Genomic DNA, 19,189 nt, shown 5'->3' on the forward strand with positions numbered 1-19,189 from the left:
TACTGAAATGGGAGCAACGACATTCATAGAAATGACAAAGCGAGAGAATCAGAACTGGGATACAGCATAGACGATTCTCTGCAAGACACCCCCCCCCCAACCCGCTCAGCCAAAAGGCATTTAAGGATCAGAATGTTCTCCTGCCCGTTCCGTAAAGTTAGCGTAAAGCTGAGTAAAGAATGGCGGGCTGTGCTGTCAGTGTGCTGTGAAGCGCCCCGCGGCTTTCCCCGGCCATTTCACAGACGGATGGGACTCCATCGCCACTGCTGGCGGGCAGACGGGGGGGGGGGGGAGAATGACACAAACCGCATTGTTTGTGCTCCTGAGTCAACAGCAGCACAGGCTGCCGCGGCAACCTAAATATACACAACAGCTGCTCCATAAGGAACATTAATTATGGCCAATCACAGCAACTGGTTGATAAGAGCGGATACAGAGGAACACGCAATACTGTTAAATTATTACAATTTTTAAATTTGAGGGAATGAAGTGATGAACTTCGGGGGCATTGATTGGTCCAAATGGCATCAGTCTATAAAGCCTCATTTTAAGTTAAGTTTGAGTTTATGTTTGTGCGATACTGAGGGGGCTTTTTTTGGGTGTACACATGAACAGAGCTGAGGAGCTCTGAGTTATGAAGGAAGGAAAGAGGGCAGAGGGGAGTAATTTGGGGAAAGGGTCAAACCGTGAGATGGGTCAGAGTAGTGATTAAGGTCAGTCAGAGCACGGTTAATGGATCACAATACGAAAGGCGGTGAGACTGCAGGTCACCCCTGAACCTTTCCGCAGCTATGGGCGACCACCGCCAGATCAGAACTGCCGTCACCATGAAGTCCGTGTAGGCACGACTTAACTGATATTAAAGTATAAACCATGACAACATCAACTGAAACAACAAGGTTGATAAAGGGAAAGGAACTAAGATCGTTCCTTGTCTTTATTAAGTTGGGTGATGTCCAGCGCGTCTCAGAGAAATGAAACCAAAACGAAAACACGACCGGTCCAGCCACAGAGGTGTAAATTGAGCCTAAGAACACTCGACTCCTCCTAAGAGTCGTCCGAGAGACGCGAGGGAGTCGACGCCCGTGTTTGGGGAAAAGGCCACTGCAGCAGAGAGTTTCTGCACGCGAGCAGAAAAGACACCGCGTTGACTTGTCGGTTTTATAAGCGGTGATTTATCGTGTGTTTTCGCGTGCCCCCGTTTTGACGCGGGCTGCTGTGTGGTTTGCAGGTGCCTCGATGTTGGAGTCAGAAGCAGGGGGGCAGATCTGACGGCTGCGTCGCTCTGTGGGAAATTCCCCTCCCCGCGCAGGTGGAGAGCACGGCCTTTCTGTCCTCCTCTGTAATTGGAAAAAGGCGAGGTTGTTCCTCCCAGGCTTTCTGAGGTTCTGTGAGGGGGCGCACCTCTCGCCCCAATCCACCCGCGGCTTTATCGCCAACTTATGAACGGAGGATTTAAAGAAAGGCTAAGTATCCATCAAACTGAAACGAAACACTTTGTTTGTTCAACAATGACTTCTGCAGTGACTAAGCAAGAGTGGAGTGTTCTCAATTACACTCAGGGATGCCTTAAATGCGTTGACTGTGAAAATACTGAATTATTAGAAGAGCGACCGGAGGACCGACGTCAAATTAGTTCTTTTTTCCATCACAACACTGTTCACTTTGAAGATGAACCTTTTCACGATTCATTTCACCGTATGAATTGAACATTTCACCGCCTACAAAAAACAAGCTCCTACAAAATGAGCTTTCGGCCTAACATTCACCGGCTTCTCTCAATTTGTTTTTACACTGTTCTGTATGCTAGGCCTAAACATATAATTTCGGTATTGCACAGTACCAAGTTTGTATATGATCTCTTTCACCACAGTCACTCATATCTGTATTCACTCGATTACCATTTAACCCTGCTAAAGCCTGCACTTAGCTCTGCATTTTTCATCTATCAAACTTCCATCTACAGTACGTTCCTGGGAATTTAGGTCCATGCACCTGCACTGTCTGATCCCTGCCCCCACCCCCACCATATCACTCAGTCTCCCCCCCTTCTTTCATGTGGTCTCTGGATATGCTGAGAAATGGAGTAGAAGAGTCTCGCAAGCAAACTGGCATGACTTTGCACTTCTGCAGCTTTCCGTCGTTAACGCTAATTATTGCTAACGACGCAAGCGCCTGTGCCAGACCACCCAGGCCCCTGAGCGCTGTTCCCAGAGTTCCGGAGGACACCCGTCCGGACTGCTGCTGCCTGACCTGCAGTTACGCACGGGGGGGGTACGCTTCCAAAAACACACGCATCCCATCGCAAAGCCACACAGAATAAAGCATCCCCACTCTCTCTGAAGGATGGCACATACCCTTGGTCCAGGCCATTATGCAATTTAGAAAACGGAAAAGGCACATCGTCCAAACAGCATAAACCCAAAAAAAAAAACAGTACAAAAATATAAATAGTAGACATATTTAGAAACAGGATTCTGCAACAACGGTCACACCCTAAGTGATGGTACCTTCCTTAAACATTCTTTCAGGAAACTTGGTTAAGGAAATACAGTTATTTTGGGTGGTTATGACTATATATATATATATACACACACACACACACACATATGTGTGCCCATTCAAACAGTTCTAACAGTGTTTATTGGCTGTAAGACTAAAACTGTACAATATTTACTCAGAATGAACTTAAAGCAAAACAAGCACATTTTATTTCTCTGTTCATTGTAACAGTGAAATGTGCACAATGGCTTTTCTGTGTTAATGTCCTCTAAAGAAGACATGAAATAAACATGCATATCAGTCTCCCATACATATTTTACCAAAAACACCTGTCCTAAAACAACACAACTCTCTCCGTGTTCCATATCTAGCTTTCATAACCATATAGTGGAAAGGTTATGCGGAATCCCAGACTAAATACTTCCCTTTGCCTCGGCCTGATAATAATCCTTAACATGTTGTTAGGTAGCATACGCTGTTTTCCAGATTGATATATTTACATATCAATTTATATATATTGATTTTTACATGCAGTCCATTCATAAAGTTGGATATTTACTGAAATCCTCACTCAAGAGTAAAGCAGCAACACACAACCTTTGAGGTATAAGTGCAGTTTACTAACCAATACACCACGCTGCCACCCTGCCCTGCCCTGCCTGTTTGCATCTTTGGCCAACTCTTGCTCAAGTGCTAATCTAATCTAATACCATCCTGTCCCGTTCCTGCTCACAGCTGGTTTACAGAGCTAGCGCTCGCCACTAGCCGAGCTGGGAGATCACCGCTGACAGAGGCTCATTAGACCCCCTGCACACGCCGGAGCTGACAACATGATGACAGGGCTGTTGGCCTCCGACAGCTAATCCAACCGCCGGGCTCAAAGGGAGCTGACAAACCACCACGGTGCTTTCCAGGGGTCTCCTTACAGTAAATACAGGAGCCTACAGTACAGCGAGATTCACTCAGCACGGCAAAACCCGTTGCACAACGGCGACCTGGAACCCTGACAAAAAATAGCCAAGAAACAGTTCCAGCAGACGCGTTCATGAAAAGTGTGTGCATGTATGCGTGTGTATCCAGGAGAGAGAGAGGGAAAGAGGGATGTAGGGCATATGGGGAGAGGGGGAGAACTGGAGAACGAGAGAGAGATGTGAGGAGATGGAGAGGGGGGGAGAGAGGGAGAAAGAGAGAGAGAGAAGTGGGGAGATGGAGAGAGGGGGAGAGAGGGAGAAAGAGAGAGAGAGAGATAGCACAGCTAGCACAGGGTGTGTGTGGCGGCCAACGTGTTCATGTTTCAGCACGGTCCTCTCAAGCACGGTGAAGCTGAGTGGTGGAGAAAGTGTGGCAGTGAGAGGGAGAGAGTGACAGGGAGGCATTCCTGGAATGTGCCTTGCATTGAGGAACACAGACCCAGACAGAGAGAGGGAGAGAAAGGGAGAGACAGGCAGACACACTCACACAGCGAGAGGGAAAAAGGAGAAAAAACAGCCAGACAAAGTCAGAAACTTGGAGTGGGAGTGAGAGAGGGGGAGAGGGAGAGAGAGAGAGAGAGAAATAGCAAAAGAGATGGAGGGAGAGAAAGACAGAAAAAGAGGGAGACAGAGAGAAAGTTCTGTTCTGGCGAAAGCAATATCAGCTCAAGGTAATGTAGCTCCTCAAAACAAATGTCCTGATTCCTGAGATATTTGTTAAAAGATTTTTGTGGCTGATGTCCAAATGTATATACCTGAAAAACATGCCCTGGCTTTAACCTTCTGTTTATTGCTGTTGCCATGCAATTTATTCCACATAGAATGCACTCTGTAGACTAAATGTCAATCATCATAATCTTGGCATAATGGTGATATCTCTGCCTATTGGTTGAGATTTCCCTGCATATATAGTTCATATGACATCTTTATGGTTTATATGCTCATCTTCACACTTCTGAAAGATATGGTTATAATGACAGGTGCGCTATCTGTCTGTCATGCAGAAGATCACTGATTTGCATCCTGGCTATAAGTGACTTTGTCCCTAGAAGGTGAAAAAGAAGCAGGATATTTATGGCCTTCTGGCAGAAAGGTAGTTTCCTTTGCCAAACTGAGATCTCTCCCTTAATTTTTGTCCTATAAAGTGGCGGTTTTGGGCTGGTGGGAGACTCATCCAGCTAAGGCACTGTTCTACTGCAATGGACAAGCCCCACGATCTGGTGTCCTGACTGCACAACTGCCGACTGTGGCCAGCAGCCTCCGTACGGCAACGCAAAGCTGGCGGTAGAATCCTGCAGGGTTTACTCTCTAGCGACCCCCGCTGGTCAATCAGACACCCACGTCTGCTTGTGAAGGCTGCATGAGCAGTCTTCCTCTCACCCATGTCTGTGCAGTGCGTCTTGCCTGCTTGCTGGCATGAAAAGAAGCAGCAGGCGACGCTATGCTTCAGAGGTGAATGCATTCCATCATACATTCTAAACTGTCTAAACTGGGAATTTCCCCTCTTCTCAGAAAATCCAAGTTGCATCATACTGTTCTTATCAACTCGATCACATGCAGTTACATTTATGTTGTCCTAATGTTTGATATGCTAAATGGCCAAAAGACTTGATGACATCAAAAACAACATCACAACATCCACAGCTTTATAACATTACATTTAGCAGATGCTCCTACCCAGAGCGACTTACAAAACTTCTGCATTTTTGCATAGCATCCATCTATACAGCTGAATATATTATGCTGAAGCAATTCATGTTAAGTATCTTGCTCAAGGGTACAATGGCAGTGCCCTACCTGGGAATCAAACCTGCAACCTCACATTAGAATGCTGGATTTGATAAACTTTCAAGCAGAGATAAAGGCCCAATGTGCTGCTTTACACTTCAAGAGGCAAATCAAATACACTATTCCGCAACAAGTAGCATTATACTTAGGGAAAGTGTTGAAATTGGCCTCCAGGCTTGAAGATATTCTGAATCCAAATTGCATTTCTTATAAAGAGGATAAATTGCTGATAAGCAGAGGGACACATTTTTCCAGTCATGAAATGCGTGATATTGATGATACTGAGAGCAAGCTGGAAAAGGATAGAAACTAACATGCTTTGAGTCCATTAAGAGATGTCATGCTCCATATCTCCAGCAGCCTGTGAAGATTATGATCGTGTTTTTATCGTCATTTTATTTTCCTGTCCTCTATTAAACCTGAAAGGTGGGAGGAAGGTGCAGAGCAGACGTGTCTGTATTTGTAAATCTTGCCCCTCCAGGCGAGGAATGAGAATGAGGTTTTGTGGCGCTCTGTCTTTGTCTCAGCTCATGGCGTGTTTGAGTGCATCCGCCAATCACAAGGGGCGTTGGCTTTACCCACTTTCAGAGGGGCCAAATTGTTATGGCTAAAGATATTTACCATACGATCAGCTGGTGTAAGACTAAAGCAGGAAAGATTATGGGACTTATTTATTTTTAAAGAATTTTGGAACATAAAACGTATTTGAAGTTCGGCTTAGAAAATACTACCCTGGGGATTTAGCTGGATAGAATCAAAACAGCAATAAAAATGACCTGGCAGTACCAGAGAGACAAGTAGAGAGGCTTACTTTTTAAACTTAAGAACCTGTGAATATTAAAAACACCAAGGAGCTAAACAAATCCTTATTCTTATGAGACACAATTTTTCCTTATTTTCTGATTTATTTTCTTATTTTTTTCTCTTTGATAATGTTTTACTGGTATTTGGGTTTTTATATTTCATTTGTATATTGGTGTAAGTTCGGTTGCTGTATGTAAGTTAACTTCAAAGGAAATTCAATTTCATTAATCAACAAACCGTTACCACCAAAAAGAAGAAAAAAAAAACGACCAAACCCCAGCACACTGTTAACTATACATATTCATATAACCTTCAAGATCACAATGAGAACTAGATTAAGTAATCACATGACATTTTGAGAAAGGTCATGTCGAGAGTCAGAGAATGTGAATCAGGTCTGGAGATTGACTGAGAGAACAGGTGGGCTCTGATATATTGTTTGTTTGGTCTGTACTCACTCAATATTTATCTTTAACTTTAAGGCTGGTATTCAATCTACATTTGTCTTTAATTTAGACCTGTATTCAGTGAATATTTATCCTGAATTTAGAACTGTATTAAATCAACATTTGTCTCTCACCTGACTCTAAAATTAATGCAAGCAGTGCCACGCATTTGGCCTCTCAGTGAGTGTTCATGGCCTCCTCGTGGTCTTCCTCCAGCTCTCTGTCTGGGGGGGGACTTCTGCTGTGTGTGTGACATCAGCTTCCTGCAGAACACTGCCTGTGTGTATTCCGGTACCAGGAAAAGCAGCACCTCACTGCAGCCCTCCGCCCCTGAGAGAGAGAGAACGACACAGAGAGACAGAGAGAGAGAGAGAACGACACAGAGAGACAGAGAGAGAGAGAGGGAGAGAGAACGAGAGAGAGAGAGAACGAGACAAAGAGAGAGAGAGATGAATCTGTACTCTGAAACAAGCCTGATTAAACACTGTACACAAAACACAAGTTTAATAATGAGCAAAAGGAAATAGAAATTCTCTTCCCAAACCCCTAAGAAATCTAAATAAAACAGGAGGTATTTTTTAACATTTAAATTAAACCCAATTGTTTAATTAATGAATGCTGGCAGCTCTGCTGCTCAGTATTACAAAGATAAGTTCCATTCTGGCTGACACAAAGCATACTTTTAACATTAAATTAACAAGATTATTGGTCATTTTGTAATAAGCGAATTTAGCAAAGTAACGAAAACCTTTTCACCAGTTTAACTTTTCAGCTTAGCATGTCATAATTTAATTAAATCGTGTGAACCTTCTGATAGTAGCATTCGTGAAACAAAAGATGGCAAGAAGGACCAGTTTCTGTCATTTCTGGCAAATGGGAAAACAAACCAGGTTGTGGTGGTACATTTCCTTGACTGACAAAACCGTCGACACCAACTTGCGTCTCCAGATAAGAAAGACAGACACAGAAAGATAGAGAGTGACTGGCAAGGCAGGAACAGAAGCCCAGAAATAGCGTGGAGGGGAGACAGGTGTGTACTGGTGTGTCTGACAGCACTTCCACTCCCAGTTGCAATATTCAGTCTTCACCGCTTCCTGTTTATGAGCCGACTTCCTGCCGGCTCAGTCACACACTGCGATCCGGGTTTCTGCTCTGCTGATGTGACAGCCCTGCTGCTGAGTTTTATGATAATGTATGTACCATAAACCATATGTCTGTCTATGCATGTATGCAGATACACATACATGCATAAACAAATACATATGCAATGCAGGAAAATATATGTATGCATGTGTATATATGTATATAGATATATAGACAAAGCAGGAAAATATATTGTGTGTATTTCAGTGCAGTGTGTGTGTGTGTGTGTGAGTGAGAGAGAGAGTGTGTGGGTATTTCAGAGCAGTGTGTGTGTGTGTATACTGTGGGAGTCCTGTGCAGGGTGTGGTCTTCCATTGGCCCCTGAGCTTTGTGGATTTGGTTTGAGCTCACTGCTGCCTGTTCACAAATATGGACAGACTACTGGGTCTGATAATATAAAAATCTCTCAGCCTTTAAAGAAACCGAAAGGTATTTCACACCGATTTAAACTGGAAATGCGGTGCCACTTGTTGGCACTGCTGGAATATTTGTTCATTTTAGAATTGCATTCTGTGCATTCTGTGTGCGTGCATGCATGTGTGTGTGTGTGTGTGTGTGTGTGCATGTGTGTGCACGTGTTTGTGTGTGTACATGCTTTTCATGTGCGTTTGGGCTTCAAAGGCTCACACTGTCCATCAAACTCAACAGAAATTGAGTGAATAGGATTTTTCTGATTTATGCGATAACCCCAGTAAAGCCTAACCTCAAACACAGAACAGCCGCAGGGCAGCACGACAAAAAAGGAGAAAAAACAGATAAGTGCATGCGCACACACACACACACTCACAAACACAGACACGTGGATATGAGCATATTAACTAATGGAATGGTGATGCATACATGTACACACACACACACACACACACACAAACACGCGCACACACACGCGCGCACGCGCACACACACACACACACACACACACACACACACACACACACACACACACACACACACACACACACACACACACACACACACGCGCACACACACGCGCGCACGCGCACACATACACACGCACACACACGCACAGTGCACGGGCTGTGGGCTGAAGGAAAAGAGTGATGATGAGAAAAGGCCGCTTGACTCTTAGGAAAGCTGGGAGAGGAGAATAAAAAAACATTTATTACGGCTGTACATGGGAGAGAAGAGATAAAAGAAAGGGGGAATATGAAAAGATAGCACAGCTTAGCGGTGAGAGAGATAGAGAGAGCCACAGGCTGCATAAGGGAAAAACCGCGCTTCCTCCTACGACCACATTAAGACACTGCGGCCCATGGCAGAGGAGGCTTCTGGGAATGCGTTATTACCGCGACACTGGGGGCGGCTACTGTCCTTAACATTTGTCCTTAACCTTGTCCTACAAGTAAAAGCAAGCATTAATCTTCCTCCACAATCAGTTTGGCGAGTTTTAGTGTTTTTATTGAACTCACCAAACTGTGTTTGTGAAGAAAACTAAACAATGTTTGTCTTTGAAAAGCCTTCAGAAGCACCCAATGGCCATTTAGACACTGATGTCTTTTAAGGTGTCAGATCACAACTATGCGATTAGAATGTTCTCAACTGAACATTCTAATGCAGATGTAAACAATCACTACTGGTTATTGAAGGCAAAGGAATTCTAGAACACTGAAATTTCGGAAAAAAGAAACGCATTCCAAAAAACCCACTCTTCAAGGGTTACTGACCATTGAAACGGACTGAGGGGGAAAGGCAGATATAGGTGAATGCTGATCGAACCCCAGCCACGGTGTTGGTGCAATTAGAAATATGCAACGTTTGCACAGTCAAAACCACTGCAAGCCGGAAGCATCCCACAGAATCTCCCAACAGCTGCGTGGCGGGCTATGGAACAAACGCAACCATTTCCTCCACACAGCATAAGGCTACGAATGAGCTGCTCACGGTAAAACAAGTGTCAAATGAACTCCCATAGAGCAGATTTGACTCCGGACAAAAATTGTTCTTTGTTGGACTCAGATAAACTCTGCTGGAGTTCAAGTAACAGAGAACACTTGTCTGTTCATATTAAATACAGCGATGTGATTTAGAGTTCAGCATCATGGCATGCAGACTCCACAGGGACAAATGTTCATTATTGTAGCGTCATACTTCATTTAAACGAACTGGATGCCATTATGGATAGCATGGAGCGCTGGGTTGCACAGTGGAGTGCATAAACAGCTACCGCAGTGTCAGCATCCCCGTCAGTTAGGGAGGCAACACTAAGAGTGCTATATCCACGTTGGCTTGAGGCAACTGGCTATTAGGAAACAGCCAATGACTGGCTGATTAAATCATCACAATATGCAAATCAGGCGGTGCATCTGGTGAACCTTTCCTGCGATTCACTAACATGTTGGATGGATGAATGCATACAAAACATTGATTGATCCAGTTGTGGTTGATCCAAACCACATCCTTCGCAAAGAGTATGAGCTGATGCCTTCGGGCATCAGGTACAGGTTACCAAACTGTAAGTTGAACAGGTATTAATTTTCTATGGTTCCACTGTCAATCAAACTACTGAACGGTAAGAGATGAAGGTGTGTGGGTGGTGGTTGGGATGGGGGGGGGCGTTATGGCTCTTATCGGGGGGAACGTGCAATATCTTGGTGTAGGGTATCTGTGCAATATTCTTGATGTGTATGTTCTGGTGTATATGTATCTGGATGTGATACTGCATGTTAACTGTAGTTGATTATACATGTATACGTCACCTGCGTCTCTCGAATGCCCAAGACAAATTTCTCCTTCAAGGGAGACAATAAAGGCTAATCTAATCTAATCTTATCTAAAACATCACCTAAACAGCACTGCGAATTAACTACGATGATATCAGTGTGCCAAAAATCCTATGCTGCCGAACTGCTCCTAGCTATTGCGTTCAATGCTCCAGCCAACCTGAAGACAGGCTGGACAGCAGGGCACCTTATGACTCCCACATGCCTGCACTGGGATGCTATTTTCCAGCAGAATGTTGGTGGCAGGAGAAAACTGGCTTGGCATTTGACTCAGATCCAATGCAGGCAGGATGATCCAACCCCCGATTACCTCAAGATGCAATGGCATTTAAATTTTGACAGACCCACTCCACTCCCTGACAACAATCATCAAATGTGTAGGAATGGGAACGGTAACAAAACTGGATACACGTCGGCTGAAAAGGCAAGTGTAAACAGGGACCTCCGTTTATGGGTGCAGCCCCGTCCCGCCCCCGCATCCGTCAGCCACGCCCCTCAACACCCCCCACCCCCTGCACTACACGTGTGTTTAGCATTAACTTTTTTTGTCGTCAGTTTCCTCTTTCATATTTGTTTGTTCACAGTTTCCAGGTGTTTTCCTGTCCTGCCTCGGTTCCGTTTCGGAAAGTGCTGCTCAGGGCCCTCTTCCGAAAGTGGCCCGGCATCCCCACCCGCCCCCCTCCCCCCGCTCCTGGACTCACAGCGCCCGATTTTCCCACTCTTTCTCCACCATCCAACAATAATACAGCAGTCCGTTTCCTCACAGTACTCAACAATGGCTGGACAGCTTTGAAGGCATGGGGCAGCGTGCAGTACACACTCATCTTTCATCTGCATCTTGATCAGGCGACAACACACTTTTTACATGTAGCACCTGTAGACTGCAGCCATTCATGGATTTGCGGAAAAAGATATCTGCATGAAGCACATGCTGCTTTCCAGTGGGTTATAAAAATAATAATAATAATAATAATGCCAAACAAATTCAAGGCAGTGTTGGTGATGGAGAGAAGGAGCGTTGGGTAAATTCTTTTGCTTTTCAAGGCCTTATTAAAATGTCCCCTGGCACTGAACAGCAGAACTCTCACCCTCTACAGTACTCAAGGGAGTTCATACAGTCTCAGTCCTGATGTACAACTGCTCACTCCTCCTCTTTTCCTCCCTCCCTCCCTGTCCTTGCACCCTTCTCTGCCCCTCTCGTTCTCTCTCTCATTCTGCTGATCCATCAATGGCTCCATTTGTTCCAGTGTGCTTCTTCGCGGGGTCGCCATTGTGTTTGAGCCTCAGTCTCTCCCCGCGGCCCCCACAGTCCCTGTCCATTCTCTCCATCCCTCCAGCATCGGGCGGGGAAAGAGTGAGTGGGAGACATGGAAAGAGTGATAAAGTGGGGGGGGGGGGGGCGGACAGAAGAGATGACTCACTCACATACCACCGAGCACAACAGCGCCCCCTGTTGGCAGGGCCGGGAAGGAGAGGCGCGTGGGCGTATTGTCCAGGGAGCAGACGTTACGTCAGCGGGCATTCTCCCACGCGGGCACGCGAGTTCTGCTCTCCCACGAGCTCCTCAGGTGCTGCCCGATCTTTCCGACCGCCCATCTCCTGCTTTCCTGTCGGTTTCCTCTGCCCAATTACCGCTCACGCTGACTGAACAACTGACCGCTGTTGTTATTTCACCGCCAGACACTGACAGACGAATAAAGTCAGACCAATACAATTTAGGTGGTGCCATTTGTGATCTACAGCCCCGTTAATGTCAGCAGTCCAGCCCCTGTAATGTTATTATCTTAATAGCCGCTTTCTTATTATTAGGAGAACAATACAAAGTACTCTGTAATTGGCTTGGTGGTGCTGATAGCGGCACAGGCCCAGGGTACTATATTTATGCACGTGATTATCTGGCTAGATTAGACACTGAAACCGGCCGGTACGTAACTCACGGCAACCAGGTATGAAACCCGATTCATTTCTCAATCCTCTCTCTGACACCCAACATTACTAACTGCTAATGTGGGCAAGCCAAACTCTCTCCCCCTTTAAGATGTGCAGTGGGTCGTACATGCTGGTGTGAGAGTTTGAAACAAAATTAAAATTCCATTGAATTATGGAAAAATATTAGCAGTGGAATAGAATTTAAGTCTGTGTTACTAAGATTCCATGGAATAAACTGCTGAGCCAGCCAATATTTAGCCAGGGAATAGCTAATTAATTAAATGGGTGACAATACTGTGTAGCCCAAGTACAACTAGCAATACACCAATAAATATGATATCTGAGTGCACTTCTGTAAATGCAGAGGAAATTAGGAGACTCTCCATTACCGTGTCAGATCTGGAATAGTTTTTTCTCCCAGTCTTGCTTGGTTTTTTTTTTTTGGATCAAATGGCCTGTTCCCAAGAGCATTGTGCAGAAAAATGTCATTGTAATGTGAGTCTGCTGTCCTCAGTGGGGTAATGTATGAACCAGCGGGGACACCTGTGTCCTTATCCCCCAGCCCGGCCTCAGGAATTCCTCCTCTGGCCTTACCTGCCTTTCTGCCCTCTCACTGATAACAGGCTGCTGACTGAGCCCAGCACCATGAGAGGTTGAGTTATTACTGCTGTCTGCGTGCGTGTGTGTGTGTGTGTGTGTGAATAAGTGTGTGTGAATAAGTGTGTGTGTGTGAGAGACAGCGTGGGTGTGTGTGTGTGTGTGTGTGTGTGTGTGTGCATGTTAGAAAGTGTGTATGTGCGTGTGTGCTTGTGCTAATCAGCAGTTATATGATAGCTATATGTCATCCTGTTGGTCATTTTCTACGTTCATATCTGATAAATCTGTAGCACAGGTATGTATATGGACATATTGAATGTCTCTATGTGTGGGTTTGTGCACAGGATTACCTGTGTGTGTGTGTGTGTGTGTGTGCGAGCGTGTGTGCATCACATGTGTCTGTACACATGCGGACAGCGTGTTCCCTAATAAGTCCACATAACCTTCTATTTCTGTCTGTGCACCTATCCCTCTCTCTCTCTCTCTCTCTCGCTCCTTCGCACCCGCTCCGCCGCCCGCCCCCCGCCCCCCTCCCCGTCACAGCAGCGAAAGGAAACTGCAATACAATGATAACAGCCTCCAACACAATGGAGCCGGCGGCGCACACTGGGCCAGCACCAGTTTAGCCCAGAAAGGTCAGAGAGGCTCCGCCGGCTTTCATTCGGTTCCCGCCGCTATTATTGTTAGCGCTCATAGCGATCACTCCGATGGCCTTTATTTTTGAAGCGCGGAAGAGACCGGAAATACCAGCGAAATATGAAAATGCTGCTCAAAAGGGGCTGCTTTTTTTTGGGGCCGGGGCAGGTCTTTTGACGTCAGGCCCCCGGAGCCTGGGAGCGCTTCGGGCTCCGCGCTGGAGCTAGCCGCCAGGCTTTCGCTTCTCCATTCTCAGCCCCCCTCTCTCTCTCTCTTCCCCTTTTCTTTTTTTCTTTTTTTAAAACCAAGGCCTGTGACCTGTGCGTTGGGTCTCACAGAAATTAAGAGATCGTGTGAACCCTTCTCTGGTCGTTCGAGATCTGCACCGAACATGCGCATTGTGGGCTTTTCATCGCGTGTTCACTGGATTCTTTCTCAAGAACAGAAACTTTGGCAGCACTCTGGTCCTCCTATAAGCTGGAGGAGAAAAGCCAGCATGGGAATGCATGCTTACCCATGCTCTCGCCCGGGACAGCTTAAATAGATTAGCTGCGTCTTGTCTCTTTAAACAGAAATCAGAGCACCACCAGAGGCTCGGACCTACAACCTTCCGGTTACAAGCCACATTTTTCTGTAACAACGGCTCCTGGTTTAAATCATCCTCGTCACTCACTGCGTTTGTCCCGCAATGGGATCTAATCTCACGGCGCACCGCGCATCAATTTCAAATGAAGACAGAATATTCTGGAAGAAAGACGCGTTGAAAGAGTCCTGTCATCTGTAAGATGTAATGAAGTACGCCACAGACCCGAGTGAAGAATGAAGATGGCGCAGGTCGCGCATTAACAGCCGAGTCTGATGGATGACCTTAAATTAGTGATGAAACGAAGCGCCTCTGTGCAGAGAACACTCAGTCGCGTACGGAGCAGGGCAGCCTCAGAGCCGCACCGCGGACGCTCCCAGTTCCTCGCTGTTCGGAAGCAGAAACGGCTCTTCCACTCCACACATCCGCAAGCGAGACCAGCTGTGTGTGCAGCACCGTACACATCCGCACGCAGGACAAGCTACGCGTGCAGCACCGCACACATCCGCACGCAGGACAAGCTACGCGTGCAGCACCGCACACATCCGCACGCAGGACAAGCTACGCGTGCAGCACCGCACACATTCGCACGCAGCAGCCGATCCATCATTACCCAGTTGCACCTGCCGTGTGCACGCATTGCTAAACAGAGGCGAACCTAATGTCTGAATAAAGCTTTCAAATAAGAACTCCAGTGCATATGCTTTCCATCGGGGTTCTTCAACAACTTCATCCTGGGGTCCAGACTCTCCACCTCACTATTCAATTTTCCATTTATGCATTTATATATAGCTATGTACCATTTATACATAACTATATATAAATGTATAAATATATGATGATCTTTGGACTAGTTCATGTGCCCAGGGAATTGTGGGTAGGCTGTTGACCTTGGCACATGCATGCTGTGGGTTTGATGACTTGCTTAGCCATTCAGGGGACTCAAGAAAATGGCAGCCATTTGGGATTGGGGACCTGTCCAGCAGACATACTGGGCACCATGTCACAGGAACCCCAGCAGCTCAGCCACGCCCACTTTGAGCAACCTCTGCTCTGCGTTTTATTGTGATTGGCTCTCTGCCCCGTTCAAATTTCCATCAGGATTGAGTCAGGCGACAGTCCGGTCCCGAGACACAGACGAGTCACGGACCACAGGCAGCTCCAGCAGCACAGACACGGCGGCCCGCGGGGCGGACGGCGAGCGCGTCTGCCTCGAAACGGGGGCGCGGCCTCTCTGTTTAAACTCTCGTGGGCGCCGTTGTCCGCCGAAGCCTGCGTGGCGCAGAGACGCAAATGTCAAGCCTTGCATAACCGCGGCGGTCTCCGCTCGGAGCCTCTTAAAAGGTCGCGGTGTTCGGGAGAAGGGCCTCGCCGCACAGGCTGACGTCACACCAAAGGTCAACACCAGAAAAGAGAGCAGGCTCGTCTTCCACAGCCATCTTCTACAGCGCGTACGAGGAACTGATCACGGCGAATGTCACCGTACGACATTTCTCTTCATTAAAAGGCTCGGATCTGAAATCAACTGCAACCTGAAAGATTACATTTTCCCATTGACTTAAAACAGACACACTTTGTTCAGTCGTGCTGATTATGCTAATGGCAGTGGTTCCCAACCTCGGTCCTCGGTCCTCAGTGCTTCTCGTGTTTAGAGGGTAAATAATCCCTCTAAACTAATACACAAAACAAATGAAGTGATTTTAAAAAATAAATGTCTCTTGTTTGGGACAAAGGATTCACTTATTCCTTCTGCAGTTATAGAAGGTTTAACTCCAGTGCTGGAGGGCCGCAGCGTCTGCAGGTTTAACTCCAGTCCTGGAGGGCCACAGCGTCTGCAGGTTTAACTCCAGTCCTGGAGGGCCACAGCGTCTGCAGGTTTAACTCCAGTCCTGGAGGGCCACAGCGTCTGCAGGTTTAACTCCAGTCCTGGAGGGCCACAGTGTCTGCAGGTTTAACTCCAGTCCTGGAGGGTCACAGCGTCTGCAGGTTTAACTCCAGTCCTGGAGGGCCGCAGTGTCTGCATGTTTAACTCCAGTCCTGGAGGGTCACAGCGTCTGCAGGTTTAACTCCAGTCCTGGAGGGCCACAGTGTCTGCAGGTTTAACTCCAGTCCTGGAGGGCCGCAGTGTCTGCATGTTTAACTCCAGTCCTGGAGGGTCACAGCGTCTGCAGGTTTAACTCCAGTCCTGGAGGGCCACAGCGTCTGCAGGCTTTTCTAGTTTCCTTTCAGTCAACAGCAAATGTAGGTCAGGGAAACAAGGTTTTTTTTTTATCTTTAGCCAATGAGAGACTTAAATTAAGCATTTAAGAGTGGGACATGGACCAAAAACCAGCAGGCAATGTGGCCCTCAAGGATTTGAGTTTGAGATCCCTGCTGTACTGGGACCATTAAAAATAGAAGGAAGAAATATGTCTTCTGTTTCTCCATTAGTCTTCATTTCCACTTTCCCTGCTCAGGCCAGTCCTAAAGTGCGTCAATGCGCTGTTTGCTGGTGGGGGGGTCGTATTGTTTTGTGAATTCCCCCCCTCCCCTCCTCTGTCTTCTGTGATTAACAATAGTCTATTCTGTGCCGTCCTGAACGAGCGGGGGACACACCCATCCCAAGACAGGACCACTGGGAGAGATTTTGGGAGGGGGCCAGACCAGAGGGACAGTGCTTCAATTCTCATCTGACAGAGATGAAGTTGTGCAGGGGGGCAGCTCCTCGTGTTTTTGACTGTGCGTGTGTGTAAGTGTGTGTTGTTTGAGTGATTGTGCAAGAATGCATGTGTATGCATGAGTTTGTGTGCATGTATTTTCGAGTGTGTGCATGTGAATGCATTTGTGAGTGTGTGTTAGAGAGAGAGAGAGAGACTACATCTCTGCATCTCTGTGAGAGTGTGTGTGTGTGTGTGTGTGTGCAATGCACATATGAGTGAGTGTGCGTACGTTTGTACTATGTATGCACATGTAATTGCCCATGTATGTTTGAGTGAGTGGGCATGGGCGTGTGTGTGTGCGCGCGCGTGTGCGCGTGTGTGAGAGACTGGGCATCTGTATGAGTTTGACGACGCCTCTGTGGATGCGAGCATGTTTGTACCCCAGCATGGCTCCGCCCACAGGCTGAATATCAGCAGCGTGTGTCTGTGCCGTGTCTGTGTGTCAGTCTGAGCGCACAGCCTAACAGTCTGTGTCTGCCCCCCCCCCCCACACAGTCACTCTCCTTCCTCAATCTGATATCATGTACGAAAATGATTCCCTCATACCCTAACGCAGACATAATGCCATCCATCAGCCCAGAGAAAAAACAGATCCCTCATTCAACACGGCGCTCTGATGGGAGCAATCAGTCTAACCGCAAAAAGGGCAGCCTTTGAACCGACTCAGCCATTGTCACATGCATAAATACAAAGTGCACGGGCCCGCGTCTGCGTGAGGGCAATTATATAATTATTACTTGTCTTATTGTTGCGCATAAGGAGGGCTTTTGTGCCGCTGTGGAATGCGGTGCGCTTGGCATTTTTCAGCAAAAGGGCAGTTTTCTCGAACCCGTGCCAAGTCGGGGTGGAGGGTGAGATCACGGCTGGAGATGCCCACTCGCTGGAGTCGTGGCGCGGCGGACTTTCCCTCCCTCTCCCGGGGAACACGAGCAGGGGCGTTTTGGGGGGGGGGGGGGTTGGGAGTGGGCGGGGGGACGAGGGGATCAAGGCCTGGGCTAAGATGAGGGCAAGGTAACACTGCACAGCGCAGACTATCGGTGGATCATTTCCATATGACATTTGCTCATTTGCCACCAATTTATAGATTGGGGGAGAGGGGCAAAGAGGGCTGTATCCATTACCTGGACTTTTAATCTGTTGCCAACTTTTAATTTTTTAATTAGTCCCAATCATTCACGTTCCATGGCATTTTAGATACATTTCCTCATAAGCTGAATACTGTTCTTGCATACCTGTATGAAGCACTAATCTCAACCTTGCCAGCATTGGTAGACACAACCGGTAAGATAAGTGACCCAAGATAACAAAAAAAACACACATTCACTCCAGTACTCCAGGAAATGAATTTCCCACCTTTATCATAGATGTGTATTTTCACAGTTCTATTGTGTTGTCATGCCCAAACGCTGCTTTAAAATGTATGGCTATCAGCACGATGGTCTGGTCCCGAATCCTGAGAATCGCATCAGGGAGGGAGTGTTTGTGCTGAGAAAGTTGACTCTGTCACACCGCGTGAGAGTGACCCCCTCTGGTTGACTGGGTAATTGCAGCCTGTCTGGGTAGACCGCGCATGAAGTGTAATCCTATCAGCTCCAGGCCAGGAGGGCCACAGTGCCCGCTGGCTTTCTCCTTACCATTCACAGCCAATACAGGCCTTGGAAAGCACCACTTAAGTGCTGAAACACCCAAAAATACCAGCATACACACACACCTACGCTCCAACTCTGGAGATGTGCACTCCTGTGAAAAAGCAACAGCTGCACGGTTTAGCCTGTTGACTGCAGGACGTTACAGTCATATGTAAATGATTCCACAAGCGAAACATATAAATAAAAGAAGCCAGCGGTAAACCTGTGTTTAAAAAAGAACATTTTTCTTTTGTAAACAAGATAGTGAAAAAATGTCCTATACGCAACAAAGCAATAACTCAGCCTCTCAAAGAACCACAAGGAGAGCGGAAATAAGGAAGGAAAACGTATGTGTGCATATATGAAACTCCATTAAGAGAGAGACGTGTGGAACCACAGAGGAGAAAAGGGCGGAATGCTGAATAATGTACCGCCTCTTCAGGATTCTAGGCCTCTCACACCAGGAAAATGCAAAGAGGACGGCAAAAAGATCCACGGTCACACTGAATGCGATTGCGCAATTACACCAAATGACATCATTACTAGAGCTATGCCCCCGCTCCTCTATGTCCACCCACGTCACCCCGTTTCTCTCTCTCCATCTCCCTCCGCCTCTCCCTCAGTCCCTCCCGTCTCTCGGTCACAGATTCTCGTTGTGGTAGCCAGGCGACAGGCGGAAAGCCCAGCCCCGTCGTTTCCAGTCGCGTGTAAACGCGCTCACG

The 19,189-nt window shown here is 46.9% G+C and overlaps 1 protein-coding gene across 3 annotated transcripts in view; it reads right to left on the reverse strand.

Annotated features, from left to right (window-relative positions):
* Window positions 1–19,189, reverse strand: part of pdgfbb (platelet-derived growth factor beta polypeptide b) — a 52,714-nt gene that overhangs the window by 17,414 nt on the left and 16,111 nt on the right. For all 3 annotated transcript variants that reach the window (XM_035398613.1, XM_035398614.1, XM_035398615.1), the window contains one exon: window positions 6,646–6,841. The gene's annotated coding sequence lies outside the window, so the exon portion shown is untranslated. The remainder of the gene's footprint in view (window positions 1–6,645; window positions 6,842–19,189) is intronic.

This window comes from Anguilla anguilla, chromosome 17 (genome assembly GCF_013347855.1).
Source record: "Anguilla anguilla isolate fAngAng1 chromosome 17, fAngAng1.pri, whole genome shotgun sequence".
NCBI classification, from domain to species: domain Eukaryota; kingdom Metazoa; phylum Chordata; class Actinopteri; order Anguilliformes; family Anguillidae; genus Anguilla; species Anguilla anguilla.